Raw genomic sequence first — 25,112 nt, forward strand, 5'->3', positions numbered from 1 at the left:
AAGTACGCATGATCATTGTTCGCCATATAAAAAGTTAGTAAACAGCCGTTAATACCTTGCTTCGAATGACCATTTATTTTATACATTTTGAATGTTACATTTCTAAATGTTTATAATTTTTAGGCTTGACAATGAGTGTAAGAAAAAGGCACTCGATGGTGCTCAGCACCTAGTTGCAAAAATAATTTCACACAAAAATAAATACATTTTTCAGATTTCTAAAAGACTAACAGCAGCAAATAAAATAAGTTCATTAATAAAGTCTACAATAGAATATTCAGCCTTAAAGCAGTAAAGCCCGTTGCATGGAATAATACAAAGGCCTGTAAATAAAAGAAGCGCTCTTGGAAAGGGGTGAAAATCCTCTTTCGAGTTTTTCCAATCCATTTTTCCCATTTAAAATGCTTGTCTCACTTGTTCATAACATCGCCAGTTCACAGTCATTGACAGGTTTACGCAACGTAAATAATATTGTATATATACTGCATCTGTCCCGGGCTCGGCAGGGCATTATTTAGACAACCCAGTTTCACAAATAAATATCTCAATGGAAATCTGCTGGATGAGGGATTTCGGAAATCAATCTCGGGCGTCGAAGTCCCATCCTCTCTACTTTCACTGTCTCAATAGCTAAGCTCAAGAGCATACGGGTCAATGGACTGTTCGAAATAAAGTGGGCACTTAATTAAAAGTGGGGTGTTCTGTAATATGAGAGGAATACACTATACTACTGAAATGAGAAGAATGTTTGTTCCTAATTCAAAAACATAAATTTAATAAAACTGATAGTCACAAGAAATCAAACTACACGAGAAAATGCCATGTTATCAAACATAGGGAAATCAGTTATATGGAGAATGCCTTTATGTCCATATCAGTCCTTTTTTACTTCTGTATATCATCTGGCAATCTCAAATCAGCTTGCTAACACGCACCTATGATTATCACACGTCATACTTAATAAGGGGTTATCTCTTTACGTATTACCGGAACCCGATGGTATCCGTTAGATTAATGCATAGGTCAAACACATAATTATACCCATACGTAGGACATTTCTCGTGAAGCAAACACTATATTTTATAGACATCATGGTTTTGAGGTATTGTATGAGACACAGTTTCGCACACTTCCTTAATTATGAAAATCATGTCGCCGCTTATCGCACCTAAAGTTTACTTGATTACATTAATTATATATTATATTATCGCATATACGTATTTCTGCGGGGTTACGATCTTATTCTACTATATTACAAAGTGGACCCATACAACGTTGGTATCCTGTAAGTCACCATAAAACATCATAGAACACTACAAGTACATGAATATAAACACACGAAGAATAACCAACCACCTGTAAACACATCGACATACAATACACTTCACAAAAATGCACTTTGAAACTGTGACCCTTTCAGGTCTCCTGGCGTTGATCCAGGGTCGTCGATACCGTCCGTGTTCATTGGCCTTCGAGGTACAAATCTGAAAACCCTATTCCGACTTCGATTAAATACAAAATGGGGTGGATCGATACATCTATCGAATCATAGAATCTACAACGCTGGTGGGAATATATCATTGGCATGTGAATACTCAATACAATGTTAAAGTGAGGCGAACTTCTTGTATGAATGTTACAAGCATTGGCAGACGAAAGGAACCACTGCAGGGGCTTGGCACGGAATAAATTTGTGGTCATTCATAATCACGGTAGACCATCCAAGTAAAAATCAAATTAATAAAAGCTTTACCCCTTGAAACACTCATATGGTGTTCACCTACACTTTATAAATTTACACGTTAGAAAAAGTTATATATACTAATTCTAAATTTGTTGCGGTTTGATAATTTTCATGCATAGAATGAAGTGTGCTCAACATTTCTGCGTGTTGTCGTGATGTCATTCGGGGGTACACCTCCGAATGTAAGCCTCCATCACTGAAGCCTCGTTAGCAGAGAGTCCTTACTTCACCTTCTTCTGGGTCGCACATGATGTCTCGAACTGTAGTATCCTTCGGTCGGAAGTTCTGGACGGTCCCTGAAGAGATGAATGCAGGCACAAAGGCGCGTTCTGGTCGATTCCCATCCTGGGTTCGGCGATCAGTCACAAACATATGGGCAAATGGGTTACTGGTTATTGAAGTATTATCTATGCGTCTTCAAATAACATACTATGGCTTGACCCACTCATGAACTCGAATGGACTACCCGAGTAGCGGTTTAGTCCCTGGAGATCGCTACTCATTTTCCTTTTGTTGTCACACTACACAATTAATGATTGGCGTTATTTTATGTGAGCGTCAATTGTTCAATCAGACATCACTCCCTGGCTAATTTAGCACTTTCTATTAGTTCGTTTAACGTCTCCTAATACTGCATCTGTCTTAATTCCGGACAATAATTATTAGTAGAATATAGACAGCATCTAAATACGTCCGAGCGATTGTCAGAAGTTACCCGCTCTTTAAATATTATTCATGTGAGCCGCCACTGATTTTAATATTCTATATTCCCTTAGTATGTGAATATGGGAATTACAGGCACCTATATTCGCGCACCACAATCATTACTTTATACCATGAAGTCTGATTACGTTATACGTGTATTAGTCTAACGCGGAACAGACTTCTGTCTAACAATTAGGACAGATGAATAACACACAATATTCTTCAGTAGCACTGAATCGCAATAACTGAGCACATTGGTTCACAATGACCGACGAAGTTCACAACGAACGAGTAAAGACTGCGGTAGAAGAGATCAGAATGGACACTAGGACTGGTTTGGTGTTTCTTTTATAGAGATCCGGCATGCCGGCTGGAGAGAGGGTAGCCCCCCCCCCAAGCGAAAAATCGTTCCATTAGCAATGGTCTCTCATAGTCGTGTGAATAATCATTTTGTAGCTCTTGAATTCTACTTTACACTGATCTAATTTCATGTACATTGCATCGCTGAATCTCTAGTAATCTTCTAAGCTTCCTTTTGAGAATTTAGTGCCAGCCATTACCAGCCGGGGATCCCTCGGTTCCGTCAGGCTACGGGCGTTCAACATCTGGTTTCCATTAGCACACGTCTAAGGTGCGTCATTACCGATGCGTTCATTAAGTATTACATCTTTTGACATCATTAAATAGTACAAATTACGCTGATTCCAATGAGTCCCTACTCGTAAATTTCACAAGCTTGTATCACAAATGTTATTAGTAGTATTGTTATTTACGCGCCTGAATTGTGAGTTGGCACTCATGAATATACAGGGAAATCGCTGAGAATCACCAGTTCTTAGGTTAAAACACTGTAAAAACAGACTCCGCCTTCTGATCTATATGTTTTCTGCGCTTGGCTTGCTATTTCCTTCTCTCTTGGCAAATAGAGCACGATTTCAAGGTTCCGCTGCAATGAGCTCTCTCTCCCTCTGTACGCGTAAGTAGACCTGCACCCTCCGAGCTAGCGCAACGCCGTTCATATCCCGCACCGGGTGAAAAATGCTCATTGCGACCAAATATGTCGTAGAATGACACGGAAAACGGCATATGTTACTTGTAGGACCTCATGACATGCCTATTAGCATAGTAGTGAACGGTTACATCACGCGGTTAAAAGTGATTTGATAAAATCTGAGGATGTCTCTGTAGAACGAAACATGTCATTCTTTATTATTGTTATTTTTAATAATTAATATTTCGACAAACTCAATAGCGTTAAAGTTGTATTGTTTTTTATCTACCATTATGTACACCTACACATTGACTTCCATTTATTAGTATAGATTACCTCCATAATATCTCGAAGATTTCCCTCAATACTTTCTCGGGATTTGATGTTAAAAATTGATTTGGATTTTGAGGAAACGTTTAAGCCCATGAAAACTGTAAGTCATCGCTTTGACATTAAAATAATCAACTGGGTGAAAATATACATACACTTGTATGCTTATGCTGTTTGGCTTCTGAGCCCTAAATACCCACCTACCGCCCACACCACAACTCCCACCAGCTCGACTCTGGGAGAGTTTTAGGAATTTTCATTTTTCTAAGGATCTTGACGGTATCAGGTTCTTTGGTACAGTTTAAAGTTTCTGGTTTGTCTGGAAGTGCCTCAGCTGGCGTCCACCTCGCATTTACTCAATTTCAACATGGCAGCCAGCGTTGTGTTTCGGCTTAATAATGATCAAAGGGGCCGCCCTCTGCTTTCCTGCCTGTATGTTTCCTATCCTGTAACTAGACTCTCATATCCGCTAGTTTCGATCCCTTAATTGTATTAGTCCTAGTCCAGATCCTCAGTTAATGCCTAGAATGCCAGGCAGATTCACAGCATTTAAAAGGCTATAAATAATCAAATTACCAATTATTTTGTCCTTGATATTCTCCGCATGTTAATAAAAGTATAAATGTACTACTAACATGGATGTGTATAGTCATACTAGTATTTTTAAAATGTCATGAACACATAATATTTCGAAAATAGAAAAATAGTATCAAAATTCCACTCTTGTATGAAATACTCCACATACCGAGCTCGATAGCTGCAGTCGCTTAAGTGGGGCCAGTATTCGGTATTTGGGAGATAGTGGGTTCGAACCCCACTGTCGGCAGCCCTGAAGATGGTTTTCCGTGGTTTCCTATTTTCACACCAGGCAAATGCTGGGGCTGTATCTTAATTAAGGCCACGGCCGCTTCCTTCCCATTCCTAGCTCTTTCCTTTGCCATCGTCGCCATAAGACCTATCTGTGTCGATGCGACGTAAAGCAACTTGCAAAAAAAAAAAAAAAAAAAAAAAAGATATACTCCACTTTATCTGCAATGTACCTGTCCAACGGGAAAAGCACAGAAAATATCGCGCACATGTTTAATAGTGAAGTAGTTATTCTATATTGGGGAGTGTGGCTCAGTTGTGATGATAATAATAATAATAATAATAATAATAATAATAATAATAATAATAATAATAATAATGGTTTTAGATCACACCTACTTTTACTGTTTTCGGAGACGTCGAGGTGCCGTAATTTTATCCCTCGGAAGTTCTTTTACATGCCAGTAAATCTACCGACACGAGGCTGACGTATTTAGCACCTTTAAGTACCACCGGACTGAGCCAGGATCGAACCTGCCAAGTTGAGCTCAGAAAGCAGCGCTACTCGGCCCGGTATTGTACTTGTAAAACCCACCATTTATTCTGTACAAGGTGTTTCCTAACATGTGAGAAGTGATCAGGGGTAGATAGTACACCACAGTACAACACATAAAGTCTCCATGAGCATATGCCCTACGGTTGATCATTTTCGATTGACAGATTGTACGGAAAGTATCCCACGTCGAGTAGCTTTCGTCATGTTTGTGTGCCAGCAGGGATACTGCATTCTGATATAATGTCGACGATGCCTGAACACGCCACTTCTTTGATTGTCGAACACGTTTTAACACTCTGGACATTGCACGTATTCGATGACAAACTTGTTTCACACGCTACCGAAGTACTGGAATGTCCGTAACTGCATGCCTGACTCCAAAGATAATCCTAACTACGAACTCTGCCCCTATTCCGGCTAATAACTAAAACAGGCTTACCGAGCGAGTAGCTTGCATTCGGGAGATAGTAGATTTGAACCCAGCTGTTGGCAGCCCTGAAGATGGTTTTCCGTGGTTTCCTATTTTCACACCAGGCATAGGCTGGGGCTGTACATTAATCAAGGCCACGGTGGACTCTTTCCGACTCCTAGACCTTTCCTGTCCCATCGTTACCATAAGATCTACTAGCTGGTGTACCCGTGCTTCGCTACGGGATTCTCAGAAAGACTGTCTTTGTGGTTAACTGAAGTTAACGTAGGTCATTACAAAAACGTCAGTAGGAATGAAGCGAATAAAAGCAATGTTATCATATAAAATACTCGATCAAATGGAAAAGCGCACATTTTCTTCCTTGTAACGAAAAGTATCACGGTGCCGATCTAACTGTCCAAAGTTCCAGAGCTGGAGTGACCAGGCCGCAGACAGCCGTGAACACTCCTCTGCCATTATTCCGTTAAATATGCACACTGATCATTCCAATCAGTGCCTCAGAGGAGTGATTGAATAGCCCGAATGATATGTTGAACCAGTGTGTTACGTATCAGTAGTATCAGATAATTTATGAACCAGAGGAATGGCATGCTGAAGAGAAAGTTATCTAACTCCCCCATCTACTTTCCGCGAATATTCATGCTGTCTGTTATTCTTGGTATGACCGGGTGAGTTGGCCGTGTCGTTAAGGGCACGCAGCTGGGAGCTTTAATCCGGGAGATAGTCGATTCGAACCCCACTGTCGGCAGCTCTGAAGATGGTATTCCGTGGTTTTCCATTTTCAAACCAGGCAAATTCTGGAGCTGTACCTTAAGGCCGCTTCCTTCACACACCTAGCCCTTTCCTATCCCATCGTCGCCGTAAGACCTATCTATCGGAGATGAGTAGCAACAGAAGACACAAAGCATATCACAACAAACAATGGTCAATGTAATGTTATTTTTCATCATTTTTATTATCTTTGTATATTGTAGGCCTTCACATTTAGTTTTCTTTCGACTTTGTGATATTAGGGCGTCTTATAAAATTATTTGTATTGTAGACTGTAGTTCCTTATTCTCCGACTTTACATACCGGTTTTCATTAAATTATGTTTACCCATTTTCTCGTAACTCGGCCCTGATATGGACTTAGTAACATAAATCCAAATTGATGACTATGTCTTTGAACGTAGCCGGTACGGTAAAAATGTACAAGACGTAAATGATCGCAAATGTAATACTGTATACCTTTAGTTATGTAGTATTTATCGGCACGACCACTAATAACATAAATATTTGAGAATTAAATTTTAGGCCTTCCCCTGAAAGTTAAAAGTGAGAAAATGTGCGGTTTTTTCATTTGATCGAGTCTTTACATGAGAAAAGACGTTTGTTGACTTCCCCATTGCGTTTCTGGGGTAATGTTGGTGACTGTCTCATGGTTTTTTTTTTTTTTTTTTTTTTTTTTTTTTTTTTTTTTTTTTTTTTTTTTTTTGCCGAGATAGAACAATGTGGTACCACTAATGTGAAGTATACTTCCTTTGAGAAGTTGGTGAAAGGGTGAAAATGTTACAACGTCCGTTGCAAATATTGTAGCCTCCCACCATACTACTGTACTTCACAGTCTGCATGGTGGAAGTGACTTCTACCGATAAACTTACAGAGGTTATGTTGGCTGAGTCTTTTGATAATAGAAACCAATGATTTCTGGTGACTCATTACTGAGTAATTATATTTCTTTAGCAAATTACTTTTGTTTTTGTTTACACGGGATATATTTTGTTTACGAATTAAACTTGCATCGTTTTACTAATTGTTACGGTATTCAATGTTGAGCGTAATATTTACATTACAGTTCGCAACCTCCCGATTGGGCTTGACTATACGTCACCTTTCATACTACGCTACGGGAACCGACTTTTTCTAATGATGTGACGTCACACTAACGCAGTCAAGGTTATCGGTGACGCAAGGTTGGGAAAGGGGGAAGGAAATAGCCGTGACCTTAATTAAGGCACAGCCTTTGGCTGGTGTGAAAATGGAAATCCACCGAAGACCACTTTCAGGGCTGCCGACAAACCCACCATCTCCTGATTTCAAAATCAGAGCTACGCGACCGTTACCGCGCGGCGAACTCGCTCGGTGGAACCGAATCTAGTATTGTTACGCTGTCTGTTACTACGACTATTACTACACTCGTGTTCATAAAAACCACAACACCTTGAAGGACTAATGATAGGAAGTTCATATTCACAGGACTTGTGAATGTATGTTATAAAGAAATGATTAGCACTTGAACCGTATTGGCCCTCGGATTCAAGGTGCAAACCGACATCTCTGCGCACCACCACCGACTGGTAAAATGTGCCTACGGCTATCGTTGTCGTTATATACCGAAGGTAATGGATCAGTGTGACTTGAGCAGACGTGCAGGGAGTCTCGCAGACGTATGCGAGAACCGTACCGTCAAATGAGTGAGTTTGAAGGAGGGCGCATTATTAACATGAGAGAACGTGATGCATCCTTCCGGGAAATTGCTGCTAGTGTGGGATGAAATGTGTCGGCATTGCAACGGGTGTTTACAGAATGGTTGACAGAAGACCGTAGAACACGACGATAGGTCTGGTCGCACCACCCAGACCACCCCCAGAGAAGATCGACTCCTCGTCCGAATGGCATTGCAGGACAGATCTGCATCATCGTCGACTCTGGCGCAACAGTGGAACAGTGTAACGACAGTCCGTCGCCGTTTATTACGGTCTGGGTTACCGGCGCTTCGCCGTCGTCCACTTCTTCGCCTACCTTTGACTAATGTTCATAAACCTGCTAGACTGCAGTGGTGTGTGGAACCACGTCACTGGGGACAGGAATGGCAGCAGATTGTGTTTTCGGTCGAATACAGGTTCTGTTTGCTTGAAAATGATGCCCGCTTTTTGGTTCGTCGCGGACAGGGGGAGAGGCATCACATTGATTGCATTCGCACAAGACATACAGCGACAACTCAAGGCCTTATGGTGTGGGGTGCTATTGGGTACGACCAGAAATCTCCACCTACTCACCTCAGCTACTAACGAAATATCGTGGACCGGTCGAAATTGGTTATAGACAGCCAGGAACTAAATTCGGGCCTCTTTTACTAATGACTAAAAGTATAAAATGCGTGAACCCAAAACAGAGATTTGGTTAAGATAAGTAAGATTTATTATCATAAGGTTGCCCGAAGAAATAAAAGATGAGCACAAAATAAACAAAGAAGAGGCATAAGGGAAACAGTTACTCACGTACTTAGTCTTTGAAGTACTGTATTCTAAAATACATACGAGTCTTTCGCCTCTTTAATAACCATCTCATAAGGTTCTTGCATTTATCTTATTCAACAGAGGCATAGGGAAGGGCAATACCAATTTGTTCAGTTAATACCAGACAGTGGTACATAATGTTTGTTGTAAAACATTTCTTTCATTAGAACGAAGCATCAGTTACAGATAATATAGCGTTTTTTAAAGAAATATTGTCGCCGCTCCAGATAAAACAAAAGTAATCCAACAACCCGTCAAACCTTCTCAAAAAGCATTCAATAATTTTCAGAGAGTCAGAATCTCTAAGAAATTAAAGTAGTAGAAGCAAAGCGGACAGAAAAGAATTATAGAACTTCAGGAGGTTTTAAGGAGGATAAAATGGCGTTGTCATAGTTACCGAAGCAAAATAAACATGAGTCAAAGATTATAAGTTGAATAGAAAATAAGATCCCGAAATAGGTATATAAAATGGCTGATCTAGACAGGAACATCGATAAGATAATCAAATAATAATAATAATAATAATAATAATAATGCTAAGGGCAGACACTCATAAGGCACCGAAAAATAACACCGATCCGACTATCACATAACGTACATGCACATATACACATAGAGACCAAATGTGCAAAATATAATAAAATATAGCATCAATGCACATTACAATAATGACCGTAACTGCATGATAAAAGTCAGTCGGTGGCTTATGAGCTTGATCCGAGAGTACAGACCAGATTATCTGGGTGGCCGCTACGGAGGCAAGGCTCACCCAGTCACCACAAAAACCAAACAACACATAAGCTATGAAACATATTCATATCGCATGAAATGGCGAACATGAATCGTACAACATTAGCGTTTCAAACATATTACACAACATGTGCTCAAGCCAGACGTCGCAGTCGAAGAGGATGTGAACAGGTCTCAAATGTAAAAGAATCCACAAACAACCACATCACACACGCACACCTATCAAAAAGGATAAGTGTAGGAACGAATATATATATATCAAGTAAACTTAAAGAAAGGGAAGACACGTAAATAGGGCCTCCACAATAAACATAAATAACAAAATACGGAACAGGGATCACATAGTGCACTAACCTAGCAAACTGTGGCAAGCCAAGGAAAAGGAAATTTAAACAAATACCTGGAGTTCGAAGGATAAGAATCCAAACATATTAAGTAATCATGTACGTTGACACCAAGCAGAGAGTCACGTAGGGAACATCGTAAATCTCTTTGTTGTACCACTTAAAAGATACAAGAATCATCTCGCAGCCTTGCATCTCCATCGTTTTTACCCAAGCCTTCTTCTTATCTTATAGTCAGAGAGCATACAAAGCAAGTTTTAAATTGAAAGAAATGCTTTGGCAATTCATAATTACATGTGGTACCATCTGTCTCATTGGGAAGAAGTAAACGTCAAGTTAGAGTACATTTACAATTTTCATTTAACTGGCTTATGACATAGATATCAGAGAATAAAATATGAAGACAATTAGATATGGGTGTGGCACAAATCACACTTGGTGCGTGTATAGGGCACTCTGACCAGTTTGACCTACGTGAATATCATCCTGCGACCCGTAGCCATATCTTTTCTGCACGACATCCCAGACGCCATATTTCAGCAGAACAATGCGCGACCACATGTTGCTGCACGAATACGTGCCTTCTTGTTGTCACAGGATGTCAGACTGTATCCCTGGCTCCTCCGATCTCCGAACTTGTCGCCAATCGAAAATGTGTGGGATATGGTGAGACGATGGGTGCGGCGCTGTGACCCAGTGCCAACTACCAAACATGAACTGTCGAACGAGGTGAATGCAGCATGGATGGCTGTACTACAGGACGCCATTCGTGCCTTAAACGCGTCGATATCTTCACGCATGGAAGAAGTTATCAGTGCCCATGGAAGACCCAGTGCCTTATAGGCAACAGGACACACGCTGAACCTAGGTGACTAAAATGCTAATCGTTTCTGCAGAATATACCAATGAATATGTCCTGTGAATATGAACTTCCTATCTCTAGTCTTTCAAGGTGTTCCTGTTTTTTATGAACATGAGTGTAGTATTGTTACTGCGACTGTGTCTAGTACTGTTACTACTACTGTGTTGTTTTCTTTAGACGAGGCTTCATTTGACTGGGGCTATGTGAGTTAACCGGCACTGCCATCTTCATGACTCGTCTGGGAGACTTCCATAAGGAAGTTGGGAGCGTTTGGGTGCTCACATTAGTCACTTGGACCCTCAGTGCAATAACGAATTTGATGCCTAGAGGCTTCTGTTTGACGATTCCTTATCGCTTCCTCCTGTTTCTTTTCTTCTACTCTGCAAAAAGCAGGACCATCACGTGAACTTCATTGGATTCCATCAGTGTGCTAAGAGAAAATATATAATGTCCTCTTCCAGGCAGTTCCAAGAATTGTCAAGTTCGAAAAGTAATAAGTAGCAAGCTAAAGCTCAAGAAACCCGGGAGGTTTCTGCGTGCCTCTATTTTCACACAGATGAACGATCCAGTCACCGAAAGATTCGGGTTCCCAGTCACATCAAGACTCGGCTCCCACAGCGTAGTGCTAAAGGGGCCTACCATGCCAATACGAACAGAGTGCGAAGTCCTGTCTCAGGTTTGAATGCCTGCTATAGTTCTTTAATACATAGATAGTATTGATATGAATAGCTTTACGTACACAAAGTTAACCGGTATGATGTAGTGGCATTCAATGGAAGAGCTGCTCAACAACACTGTATAGACCTTGGGTTCCATATATCAAAATCACTTGGCCACCATGCATGAAGAACCTCGATAGTTTGTCGGTTTAGTTCACTTTATTATTTCTTTTGACTGATATTCGTCGCACGTTGGGCGCCAATTGTAACTATTTACTCGCCTCACCGCTGGGAGTCAACTGTAACATCACTTGCAACCAGGATGGTCGCCAGTTGAAACACCTCAATTCTGCTGTTACCTTTATTAGCCCCACGCATGGTCCCCATTGAAATATAACTTTAGTAATAACATTATCATCCGAAACCTCGGGTAAATGGGTGCCATAGTTCACCAGAGGATCCCTCAAATTTAAATAATAATGGTGGTTGAGAAAATGAAAGTCTCATACCAGGTCGTGTTCAGGAACTGCAAATACCCCCTGTGGGTCGGGGATGCAGACGAAGAATACACCTTCGTTATCCCCTGACCCAAGGGCGGAAATGGATTGTGGCTTTGGAATAATGAACTGTACGCCCTATGGATGGGAGAGTCTGAATATATCCACAGGTAATCCCTGCCTGTCGTAGAAAACGACCAAAAGGGTCATGTGTCCATCGGTCCGCTCTTTTTTCTTGAGGGTTGGTTGCGAAACGAATCAAAATTTGATGTGCGTGCTGCTTGGGGTAAGGGCCTCTTACGGTGTGCGACTAGGCTCAAAAGTCCAGACGGTATCCCAGACCGTCAAGTGGGAGCGCCTTGTATTGTACTCGGCAGTAGTATCCGCCTGACAACACAGGTCCCCGAATGATGAAATTAAAACGGGAGATAATACAAAAGAGCCATTAACTCGATAACCGCAATTGGATAATTTCGCTGACACGAGGGCTGGGTGTATGTGTCGTCTTCATCATCATTTCATCCTCATCACGACGCGCAGGTCACCTACGGGAGTCAAATCAAAAGACCTGCATCTGGCGAACCGAACTTGTCCTCGGACACTCCTGGCACTAAAAGCCATACGCTATTTCACTTTTTTCATCACTTTATATACGCTATGGGGTACACATGCTATTATGGATGATATGAGGATGGGAGCCCTCTTGCTCATTGCTTCATTCAGCCCATATAAGGCATCATCCAACATCGGACTTCGGGCAATACCTGCTACGACAAGGTGGGTATCGCATTGGCTGCTTGGTTCGGCTACAGAGGCCCATGGTCGAAGTGGATAACATTCGGGGAAGATGATTTCGGACATGGCTTCGAAACGCCCGAAACCTGTCCAAGTCTTTAATTTTTGATTCCCTAGGTGGGGCAACCCCTGGGAACAGGTGCAGCGTGAAAATATGGGATCCAGTTTCCGTAGGCTCATGGTTGCCACCATAACCGATGGGAATGACTTCAAGCTGGTGAAGTATATTTTGTTTAGTCCATACTTGGAAGGTATCTACGGCAAACTGGAAGACCTTAAAAAACGCAGTTTGTTGTTAGGATCTTTTGCTCAAATGCGACCACTTTGGCGAAATCCCCGTCAGAGTGGAAGAGTACAAAATCTTGAATGTGGTTCGTGAAGTCATCTTCCACCGTGACCTGATTTTGAATACTGATGACGAACTGATAGAAGACATAAAGGCACACGTCTCGCACATTACGCTCAAAGTCAACGGTGAAGACATTACCACCGGTGCTTTCATTGTTTCCTTCAAGTTGTCAGTGTTACCAGGGAAAATCTAGGTAACAATATACCATGAGGCCGTACATCCCGCCTACCATGCGGTGCTATCAATTCCAAAGGTTCGGGCACATGGTATCTCGTTGTTCGAATCAATCTATGTGGGTACATGTAGAAAAGAAGCTCATTGCGCGGAACAGTGCTCACCTGCCAACAGGTGCACTAACTGCCCTGGCCTTCATTTTCTTCGAGATAGAAATTGTCCTGTCTATCTCTGTGAGAAGAAGGTTCAGGAGATCAAGACACTGGATGGCCTTTCATACCTCCTGTAAAGATCGCTGCGCCCAAGGCAGCAATTGCTTCTGCTAGCAACGCCGGAGAGTTAAAAGCTCGAAAGCTGAGATCATTCAGCCTTCGACCGCAAATAAGCGTGTGTCGACTAAGAAACCTAAGCCAACACAGCAGGAGAGGAAGACAAAGTCGCGCCCGAGTTGGAGGAGGTGGCATCGTTGACCGGGGCTGAGAATTTACTTCCATGCCCATCTAAATAAAAAAGAAGGCGGGGAAGAAGGACACCCTTACTAAGTTCTCTCCCTCCCGTCCTGCGAATGGCACGTGTCAGTACCAGCAGGTACATCTGCTCTAAAATCTACGCGCTTCCTTCGTTGGAAGAGACCCCGCCACCGAAAAGCGTCGAAGAAGCACACAGCGTTAATAACATCATCCGCTGATGAGGGGATGGACGTTGAGTATTCATGTACATCCACGAATGTTGATGTTAGGTTAAAAAGCGTCTCGCCTCTTACAACCTAAATACTCCTTTAAAATCTCACAAACCGAGCTCGATAGCTGCAGTCGCTTAAGTGCGGCCAGTATCCAGTATTCGGGAGATAGTGGGTTCGAACCCCACTGTCGGCAGCCCTGAATATGGTTTTCCGTGGTTTCCCATTTTCACATCAGGATGTGCCTTAATTAAAGTCACGGCTGTTTCCTTCCCATTCCTAGGCCTTTCCTATCCCATCGTCGCCATAAGACCTATCTGTGTCGGTGCGACGTAAAGCAACTAGCAAAAAAATCACAATATTGACTGTTGCAGTGGAATTTTAACGGTTATGACAGGCATTTTACTGACCTGCGCCAGCTAATCGGTATTCAAGTAACTAATCTCAGACCAGGTCATCATAAGGCCTTGGGAAACTTTAGACTATTCTCGACAGAACGGGATTATTCCAACCGCGCACCCGGTGGCGTTGGCATTTTCACCCGTTCTGACACCTACAGCGAAGCGGTTCCACTAAGAACCCAGCTGGAGGCAGTAGAGGTACGTATCTCGTTGTCTATCATAACTACAGTTTGTAATATTTATTTCTTGCCAGTCAGCCTCTTATTATCAATCATGTAATTGACCTTATACAGTAGATCAGCTCCCACCTCCATTTTGAAGCCCGTCACCCATTATGGGGCTCTGAAATGCCTTGCCCCCTAGGAAGGGAGTTTGAACAGTTAATAGAGGAGCTGGATTTATGCATTTTGAGTACAGAAGAACGAACACATTTCAACGTAGTGCACGGTATATTCTCAGGCATTGACGTTAATCTGCGCAGCCGTGCGCTCGTTCCCCTCCTTCGGCGGGATATACACGATGACCTCTGTGACCGTGACCATTTCCCCATTATTCTTACTTTGTGGAAACAGAAATCCGTCGACGCTCCTTCCTTATGGATTCCTTAACGTACTGATTGGCCGAAGTTCACACTACTAGTTGTCTTTAACGACGCGAATAGCCGGAGCGTAGATAACGATATAACTTTTATCATACAAGTTATTCTTGCTGCTGCTGCTGCTGCTGCTGCTGCTGGAGAATCCATTCCATGTTTTTCTGTGACTCCTTGATGAAAACTCGTTTCTTGGTGGAACGAAGAAATTGCAGCAGCTAACAAACGACTTCGCACTCATAAACGCTATCGTAGGCAGCCTACTGTGGCCAACTTGGTAACATTTAAAACACTGTGCGTTAAGGTACGAGTTCTCATTCTCATTCCCATTCGACAGAGGGCCGGCTCGACCATCTGCTGGTAAAGTGGCTGGCAGCTGCCCGGGAGGTAAACTTCCTAGGGGTGTAAATCACCTGGTAATTTGGTTTGAGTTCAACCACCTCCGCGCAAGCGCTAGGTAGCTACCCGCAGCTAGACACCGATATACGTTGTTGGCTAGACTGATTTTCAGCGACTTCTCGCTTTCGAGTGAGGTGCTATCTATCGTTAGATGTATGAAGCTCATTTTGATTGTCTTATTTTCCTGTGCCTGCACACATTTCCGTTGCGGTTCCGGCAGCACACCCTATACCCTATCTCCCCACTCCATTGGGCAACTACGCAACCAGGATAATGGACGAAGGAGTGCATCTTCCACGGCCTCAGCACGCTCCCACAGTGTTTCGAAAGACACGAACATCTCCATTAATGACGGAAATTATCCAGGACCTTCTTCGACATCAAATAATCACGGAAGCTGAACCCACCTCCGCATTTCCTCTGTTCTTGGTCGCCAAAAATGACGGCACTGCTCGCCTCATCTATGATTTAAGCCCGTGGACGGCTTACATCCGAAAACCTACCTTTAGCCTGCAGGGCCCTGCCCAAGCTCTACATAGAATCCCGTCCACCGCTACAGCCATGAAGATCGACTTGCGCAGCGGCTTCTACCACATCCCCATTCGACCCAGAACACAGCATCCATGGGGCGTCAGGTACCAAGGGAAAAGCTATACCTGGACTCGCCTCCCGATGAGACATGCCCTGGCCCCATCAATTATGCAGAGATGGGGGCAGGCTGTCGCAGAACTCTTGGAAAGTGAATTCCCAGTCCGTGTCATAGTCTACTTGGATGACTGGCTCATTTACAGCGTACAGTGGACCCCATCAATGCCCGAAGAAATAATACTCTACCTAACAGTAGTGGTTGGTGTCACCATTAACAGAAGGAAGTCGATCTTGGAGCCGCAGCCCATACTGACGTATCTGGGAGTAACTATCGATATTCCTAGCCAACAGTTATCTCTACACCATGCAACGCAAGAACGCGCCCTTCAGCTGATTCTACTCATCGCTGACGCGGATGAAACAGGCCGTCAGCAGATCGCCGGCTATCTATCATGGCTGGCCTACGTCATGGGGTGGCCCTACTTCATTACAAAGCACGCATTGTCAGGTGAGCCCTTCTGGATCCGACGACTGCTCACCCCGGAGTTTGTGGCCACCCCTCGGCAGACAGGACTCCATCACTGGCCCCTTACGGTCTATTCTGATGCAACGCCTTGGTCAATTGCAGCAGTGGCACCCGAATACAACCAGGGATGGGCCCAGGCCTTCCACAGACCAGCACCCATCCACGCAGCGGAGACAGCGGCAGCAATAACAGCAGCTTTGTGGGCCCTCCGGGACCTCCCCCCGGGCCATGACAATATTACAGTGTTTACGGACAACTCCATTGCCTTGTGGTCATTGAGAACGGGCAGAGGCCCAGTGTTACATAACACATTGTATATTCTTGTATTATTCATTATGTTAATAACGGAAGCTACTGAGTGGGGTGTATCCCTCTCGTGGTGCCCCATCTCCGCGGCCAACCCGGCTGACGCTCCTTCTCGGGAAGTGCTAGATTCTCTCCACACGCACCCAGACCTTTTATAAAAGGCGGGGCGTCCCGAGGAGGACCGTCAGTCTGAATAGTGCTGCGGAGGCGATGGGACATCACAACTGAGACATCATGGTACACCAAAAAGCCTAATAAGGGGAGTCGATTTATGTCAAGCTTTCGTGATTTTAATATATGAACTTCAAAATCAATACCTAATTGAGATTAAAATCTCGAGATTACATTTTCTTACGTCAGTTACAACCTGTCATGTAAGGCAGCGTTTCTGGAAAGTATTCTCGTAGTAGATTGATCAAGTCGCTCGCTCCGTAATAGAAGGTACGCAGGTTCTCTTCGTCTTTCTAATTTACATTTAAAAATTGATTTTCGTTCCGTGCCGTTATTAACTCTCTTTTACGCCCTTCCATGTACGTATATACACATATCTTCCTCACGGATTTATTTCTTTTTAGCATTCTATCTGAAGGCTTCTGCTAATTGACTATCTCCACGATCCTCTATTTGCAACTAGCTCTGTGGCCTCGTTTAGTTCAACATGCTTCCATTTATTGATAATGCATTTCATTCTAATATTTAACTTTATGAAGATAAAGTTGATGTAAATGCAAAGAACTAATCGGGGTATCCATTCATAGGAAGAGGAATTCGGGAATGGAACAGTTTCCAATTTCTTTTGAATCATTTACGAGAAGACTATGTGAACAACTGATAGGGAGTCTGCAACCTGGGCGACAGTCCTATATGCTATATTAATCATGACATCACTTCTATAAGTAGCACACATATAAAGCATTGTCCTAGTAGATACAATATTGTGATTAAACATTTCAATGAAATATATTATTAACAAAAGTGCGTGTGATAAGAGGCATACAGATGAATGCAACGCTAATAATGAAAATAAAAAAGATTTGGCATAATGAATACTTGAACCTGCATACCTGGTATTACGAGGCGAACGCGTTAGCCATAACGCTACGTAAACGCTTACTGTAAATGAGATACATATTCTAACTTATACCTTGTGTCTGAACACTGAAAAATTAAAATTCGAAAATTAAAGCCCATTTGAAATGATTTACAAATTGGTTTTGATTTTATATCCTTGTAGAGTTTCTTTGCGAAAGCTTGGCGTATAAAATGTGTCCCCGACGCTGTCGATGCGAGAGGCTTGTGTGACCGTTGCAACTCAAGGGAAGCATTAATGTTCAAAATCCTGCAATACAATATCGATCACTGTTATGGTATGTTGTTTTCATCAGTATACTAATTTGAGTTGTATGTCACCGGAAATACAGTTAATAATGTTCAGCTGTCAAAATTTGCCCGGCAGGTAAAGTCTTATCGGGCCCTGGAAATGGCCGATAAATTACGCGCCGGGTAACTGCGATTTATGCTGCCAATAGCGCTACCTAGGAGTGGTCGAACGGGAACATCCTTTTACGCGGAGGGTAAGTTACGCGCTACTTTACCAGTAGGTGGTAGAACCGGCCCTAAGTAAGAAAGCTTATGGGAAAGGTATATGTCGTCCATGAAGTCACATACACCGTCATTTCAAGTGTAGGCTAAACTTGGATGAAATTCGGGAGTACAAGGACCATCCTCAGTACCGTGAATTTGCATTGCAGGCAGTATCGTCACCGATCCACCCACGGCTGCTAATCATCTAGAAAGTCATCTTGCAGATGTGTCTAGTTCCGGGAATTACCATCCTGATTTCTTTGCTCTGAAGCGGATGGCAGAACGCCATCATCTGAGTTTGCTACTTAAGCTGCAGAGAGCCGGGCTGAGTGGCTCAGACGGTTAAGGCGCTGGCCTTCTAACCCCAACTTGGCAGGTTCGATCCTGGCTCAGTCCGGTGGTATTTGAAGGTGCTCAAATACGAGAGCCTCGTGTCGGTAGATTTACTGGCACGTAAAAGAACTCCTGCGGGACTAAATTCCGGCACCTCGGCGTCTCCGAAGACCTTAAAAAAGTAGTTAGTGGGACGTAAAACAAATAACATTATTATTATTATTATTAAGCTGCAGAGAATTATAACGTGCCCTATACGGAGTGGGAACTGCCTAGTGCCTTGGCGCTTTGCAAGGACACGGCTCCCGGACCAAATAATTAGCATAACCAGATGTTGAAACATCTTAGCGGTGATAGCGTCTTATATCTTCTTGGAGTGATCAACCGAGGAAAGAGGGTGAGTTTCCGTCACCGTGGTGACAGCCTGAAAAGATTCCAAGTATGCAGGAAGTTACAGACCTATATGTCTCACTAGCTGTCTGTGTTAATTTTTTGAGCGGATGGTGAATCGCCGACTGGTGTGGTGTATGGAGAAAGGAGGACTTTTGTCCGAATACCAATATGGTTTTGAACTGCGCGCTCCACCATTGACTACTTTGTATGCCTGGGGAGTTCTATCCATGACGCGTTTCTCCGAAAAGAGCACTTGGTTGCTGTTTTCTTTGATTTAGAAAAGGCCCATGACCCCATATGGCGATATGGCATTCTTTCAGTCCTTCATCAGTGGAAATTCCGAGGTAACCTGCCAGTTTTTATTGTGAATTTTTGTCTCTTCATCTATTCCGTGTCCGAGCACAGAGGGCATATTAGCAGTATCATGTTCAGGAAAATGGTGTCCCACAAAATCGGTTCTCAATATCACTCTTTTCGCGATTGCCTTAAGCGGCATTATTGGTGCTGCTGCTGGTTCAGCGGTAGTACCGTCGCTATATGTAGATGATTTTACTCTGCATTACAGCTTACAAAATATGGCAATCGCAGAGCGACAATTACAGCAATCTATTAGGATAGTGGAACAGTGGACCTTAGAACATGGCGTTTGATTTTCAACTGTAAAGACCTTTGATCACTTCTGCCGTAAGCGCACTAATCACCCCCATACTGTGCTTTATTTAAGGGAGTCGCTCTTCCTGTAGTTGACAAACCGATTTATTGGGCTCCTTTTCGATAATAAAATATCGTGGCAGCCACACGTGCGTCAGTCAAAAGTCAAATGCGCGAAGAAACTGGATGTTTTGAAGTTTCTTAGTGGAACTGCGTTGGGGATAGACCGCACGATGCTGCTACTATTTTATAGACCATATATTTTATCCAGGTTAAACTACGGCAATGCAACGTATGGGTCAGAACAACAAAGCGTCCTTGTGAATCTGAATAGCATCCACCAAAGCGCAGATGGGTTGGCAACGGGAACATTCCGTACAAGCCCCATTGCTAGGCTGCTCGCTGAATATGGAGTGCGACAATTACAGCAATTTATTAGGATAGTGGAACAGTGGACCTTAGAACATGGCGTTTGATTTTCAACTGTAAAGACCTTTGATCACTTCTGCCGTAAGCGCACTAATCACCCCCTTCTGATGCGCCAAGAAACGCTATTGTCCTATCAGTATGCTGCAAATTTGCGACAGATCCCATTTCACCCAAGGTATCCCTGCGTATTCCAAAACAATGGAAACCGTCGGCTGTACGCGGCTTATCCACGAGCATCGCAACCGGTTGGTATACGCTTGAATACCAGTTATTGTTCGATGTTCCTTCAGTTCCTCGTCTTGTTAGGCGACCAAATAAGGTGCCCCCGTGGTTAATACGACGACCTGAAATCATCCTCGATCTGCACGCCGGTCCTAAAATGAACACGGACCCGTTTATCGGAGGTTCTTCTTATCCGTTGTTAGCCGGTATCCAGCTTCATTAGCTGTTCACACGGATGGTTCCAAGGCGGAAGCGAAAGTAGGCTGTGCGTTCGTTGTTGATAATAAGAAGTTTCTCTTTCCTCTACCGGAAACCTACTGTGTGTACACAGCAGAGCTCTATGCTATCCTTGAAGCTCTGCAATACGCGCTGCACAATGAACGTCGTCACTTTCTGCTGTGTACTGACTCCATGAGCTCGCTACAATGTATTGATGCATGTTTACCGCGGCACCCCGTGGTGCAGCGGATCCAGGACCTGCTGGCAGGGTGTTGGATTGCTAGCCAAGGAATCACGTTTTTGTGGCTCCCGAGTCACATGGGTGTGGCTGGAAACGAGTTAAGGCCGGTTCTAGCATCTACTGGTAATGTAGCGCGTAACTTGCCCTCCGCGTAAAAGGATGTTTCTGTTCGACCACTCACAGGTAGCGCTATCGGCAGTATAAATCGTAGTTACCCGCCGCGTAATTTATCGGCCACTTCGAGGGCCCGATAAGACTTTACCTGCCGGGCAAGTTTTGAAAGCTGAACATTATTAGCTGTATTTCTGGTGACACACAACTTAAATTAGCTTAGTATACTGATAAAAGTATGATACCGTAACAGTGATCGATGTTGTATTGCAGGATTTTCAGCATTAATGCTTCCCTTGAGTTGCAACGGCCATCTGCATATTTTTTAGCTTTGGTGTCTGTTTGCTTGTTTGTTTGTCTATAACTTCAAAACTACTGGATATATTTCTGCCAAACTTCATATTACGAATTACGTTAGGATATGATGGTAACGTAAAGAGAAATCTGATATGTAACCGAACCCTTGTTCTTCTAGTAAGGGAATAATTAATAAAACACACTATTGAGGAAGTGCAATCATGTTTGATGTGTATTTTGTATCGTTTCTGGTTTTACTACATACTAAACTGAAATGGAAAGCGTAAGATTTTTGGAATAATTAAATATATGGTTGGTGGTGTGGGTTACTGTAGTCACGTCCTAGTTCATGAACCATAGGACACGGCTGAGTAGTTTAGTAAGTGGTCCTGAGAGTCCCAATACCAATTCCTACGGAATAGGAGTGGACATTTCGGACATTTTCTGAGTCATGGCTCCCCCTCTGCTCATGCAGCTCGGACTATACAATTCACCGATGGTCCCTTACCCGTTAGAGAGAGATTCTCACTAAGACTATGTGTAAGTATGGTAGCATTCTGCTTCAGATAATTTTTACCGAGCACGCTCAGAACATTTCTTCTTAAAACAATAATCACCACCACCATCACCACCACCACCACGGATCTGTGGGAGTAACAGAGTTCCACGTCAGTTTGACAGGCGAGAGACACATTGGAAACAACTTAGCGAACGAAATGGAATTCGATGGGGAGCTATCAATATTAATGGATTTTATGAAGGAAAGAAAGAAAGAAAAATGGTTGTCCGTTCGGTTAGGGGAGTGCAGCTGTGAGCTTGCATTCGGGAGATGGTGGTTTCGAAGCCTGCTTTCGGCAGACCTGAAGATATTTTTCCGTGGTTTCCTATTTTCACACCAGGCAAATGATGAGCCTGTGCCTTGATTAAGGCCACGGCCGCGTCTTTCAGTCAGTGCTTCCAGACAGTTTAATTGTGTGTGTTTTTACAGATATGTTATATGTGTTATAATTAGTATTTTCGTCAGACTGAAAAGCCTCAATGTTACATTAGGTAAATCAGATGAACTCTTAGTAGATGCCAGGAAATCATTGGACAGGTGGATGGAGTATTTTGATAATCTTCTCAACGTAAAATGAAATCTTTCTACTGACGTCGCGAACAACCGAACTCGTGCGGAGGACAAAGATGTCAGTGAAATTACACTTGAGGAAGTGGAAAGGATGGTAAATAAACTCCATTGTCATAAAGCAGCAGGAATAGATTTAATTAGATCTGAAATGGTTCAATATGGTGGGAATGCAGGGATGAAATAGCTTCGTAGAGTAATGAGATTAGCATGGAATGTTAGTAAAATACCTTCTAACTGGACGAAAGCATTGACTGCACTTCCTATAAGCAAGGGAAAAAGGATTGTAATAGCTATCGAGTCATTTCATTTATATACCAGGCGATGTGTTCACTAGCATTTTGGAAGGGAGGGTGCTATTAGTGGTTGAGAGTTAAGTTGAATGAAAACCAGTGTGCTTTCAGACCACAGAGAGGCTGCCCGGGTCAGATTTTCAGCATGCGCCACGTAATTGAAACATGCTATTAGAGGAATAGTCAGTTATGTTTATGTTTCGTAGATCTACACAAGGTATATGACAGAGTACTAAAGGAAAATATGTTATCGGTACTGGAGGATTGTGGGATTATGGTTATTAAAACACAAACAAAGGCATTTAGTTGTGTGTTGAGAAATGGGCTGCCGTGCGAATTGATAGTAGAATGAGTTCTTGGTTCAAGGTACTTACGTGGGTTATACAAGGCTGTAATCTTTCACCTTTATTGTTCATAGTTTACATGAATAATGTAGTGAAAGATGTAAAGTGGCAGGGAGGGATTCAGTTAGGTGGAAATATAGTAAGGTGTTTGGCCTATGCCAACGACTTGATATTAATGGCAGAATTTGTTGAAAGCGTGCAATCTAATATCTCGAAACTTGAAAATAGGTGCAATGTGTATGATATGAAAATTAGCATTTCCAAGACTAAATGATGTCAGTACGGAAGAAACCTAAGAGGACTGAATGCCAAGCAGGGAACACAAAATTGGAAGGGGAAAAAATCAGTGTGTTTTCTCCCAGAATAGTATATTAGGTGAAAGTGAATCAAGGTCCATCAAAGCTACTATTGCAGTGAGCTTGCTGTTGCAATCAGTTTATTCTGTAAAGTGAATTTTCAGGCGAAAATAGCTTTACACCGGTCTGTTTTCAGACCAATTTACAGTAGCTATAGGGCAGGGCCTTCCAGCCATTGCGCTCCGAGAGCGCGCCCGCGCTCGGGGAGCACTGGGTAGTCAGACTAGCGCTCCTTCCCCTACCACCACTACAGTGTGGCAGCGAGGATACCTGAGACGGACGATGTTCGGACCGCGCTGACTAGATTCGTACGTACAGTCGTGCGGCCGACGGCTTTTGTGGGTTTGTTGACATCATATTGATAGGGCTGTTCTGCCATAACAAATATACCGCATATACAAATCGAAAGATACTCCGATGTATGAAATATGCAGGAAATGAAATCAAGTGTTAAGTAAAGTATACAGTAATGTGATTTTAAACTGATATTTGAACATATCTGAGAGGAAAATTCAACAAAATTATATCAATATGAACGGATAGTACAGACCTTGAGGGACTTTTGCTCAGTCGTTTTTATGAGCTTTTACTTTTGGAGCAAACAATCTCCTCCAAATTGAGTAGGCCTACAATATTTCTAGACACAGCTATTCTTAAACAATTGCGCAAGATTCTATCGCTCATCGTTGTACCATGTTTACTTTTGGTAAGCTTAAGAACCGAAAAGAAACGCTCACAAATGTACGTTGAGCCGAACATTGACAGAACTGTACATGCATGTTTATACAAAAGGGGGTATTCTTCTTGCGGAAAGCCGCTGTAAAATTCTTCTAAATTTCGTGATATTAGAACTTAGTCTTTAAGACGAACATTGCACTGCAGTTCAAGCAACTCTAATTGAAATATCTGTGGAGCACTGTCTGCACTAAGAGAAAATGATCGAACAAATACATCAAACACTGCTTCGAGTTCTCATAATTCTGAAAATCTCTTTTCAAATTCTTCTTGTAATTGGCGAGTTGCCTGCAAGTACTCATCAAAGTCGACAACTTATTTCACTGTTTCAAGCAATGAAAAATGTCCTGTGTTCCTTGCACGCAACTGGCTTTCCCACAAAATCAATTTTCTTTTGAACACTTGATTTTTTCCACCAAATCGCAGATATTTTGCTTTTCGCCCTGAAGCGAAGTATTCAAAGTATTCAGATGGGCAGTAAAATCACTTAAAAAAGCTAAGTCAGCCACCCACTTAGGATCACGCAAAAGAACTTCGGGCCGCTCTTTCATGTCATAAAAGGTATCTATTGCATTCCGCAAGCAAGAAACTCGATGAAGCACCTTCGCCTTGCTCAGCCATCTTACTTCTGCATGGTACGGGATATCCGGATACTCCGCTTCGATGTCATCCAAGGACTCTTTGATTACTTTTTTGTATTTGTTTTACGTCGCACCGACACACATATGGCGACGATGAGACAAGAAAGGCCCAGGAATGGGAAGGAAGCGGCCGTGGCCTTAATTAAGGTATTAGTTAAGGTACAGCCCCAGCATTTGCCTGGTGTGAAAATGGGAAATATCGGAAAACCATTTTCAGGGCTGCCAAGAGTGGGGTTCGAACCCACTATCTCCCGATTGCGAGCTCACAGCTGCGCGCTCCTAACGGCACGGCCAACTCGCCCGGTACTCTTTGAATTGACGGTGCGTGAGTCCATGGGAGAGAAGAAAATTTACCATTCGCACAACTGTTCCC

The 25,112-nt window shown here is 42.9% G+C and overlaps 1 protein-coding gene across 1 annotated transcript in view; it reads left to right on the forward strand.

Annotated features, from left to right (window-relative positions):
- The window catches only part of Trmt61 (tRNA methyltransferase 61), a 511,674-nt gene that overhangs the window by 384,070 nt on the left and 102,492 nt on the right, over nt 1-25,112 (forward strand). The gene's annotated exons all lie outside the window — the stretch shown is intronic.

This window comes from Anabrus simplex, chromosome 1, assembly GCF_040414725.1.
Source record: "Anabrus simplex isolate iqAnaSimp1 chromosome 1, ASM4041472v1, whole genome shotgun sequence".
NCBI lineage: Eukaryota > Metazoa > Arthropoda > Insecta > Orthoptera > Tettigoniidae > Anabrus > Anabrus simplex.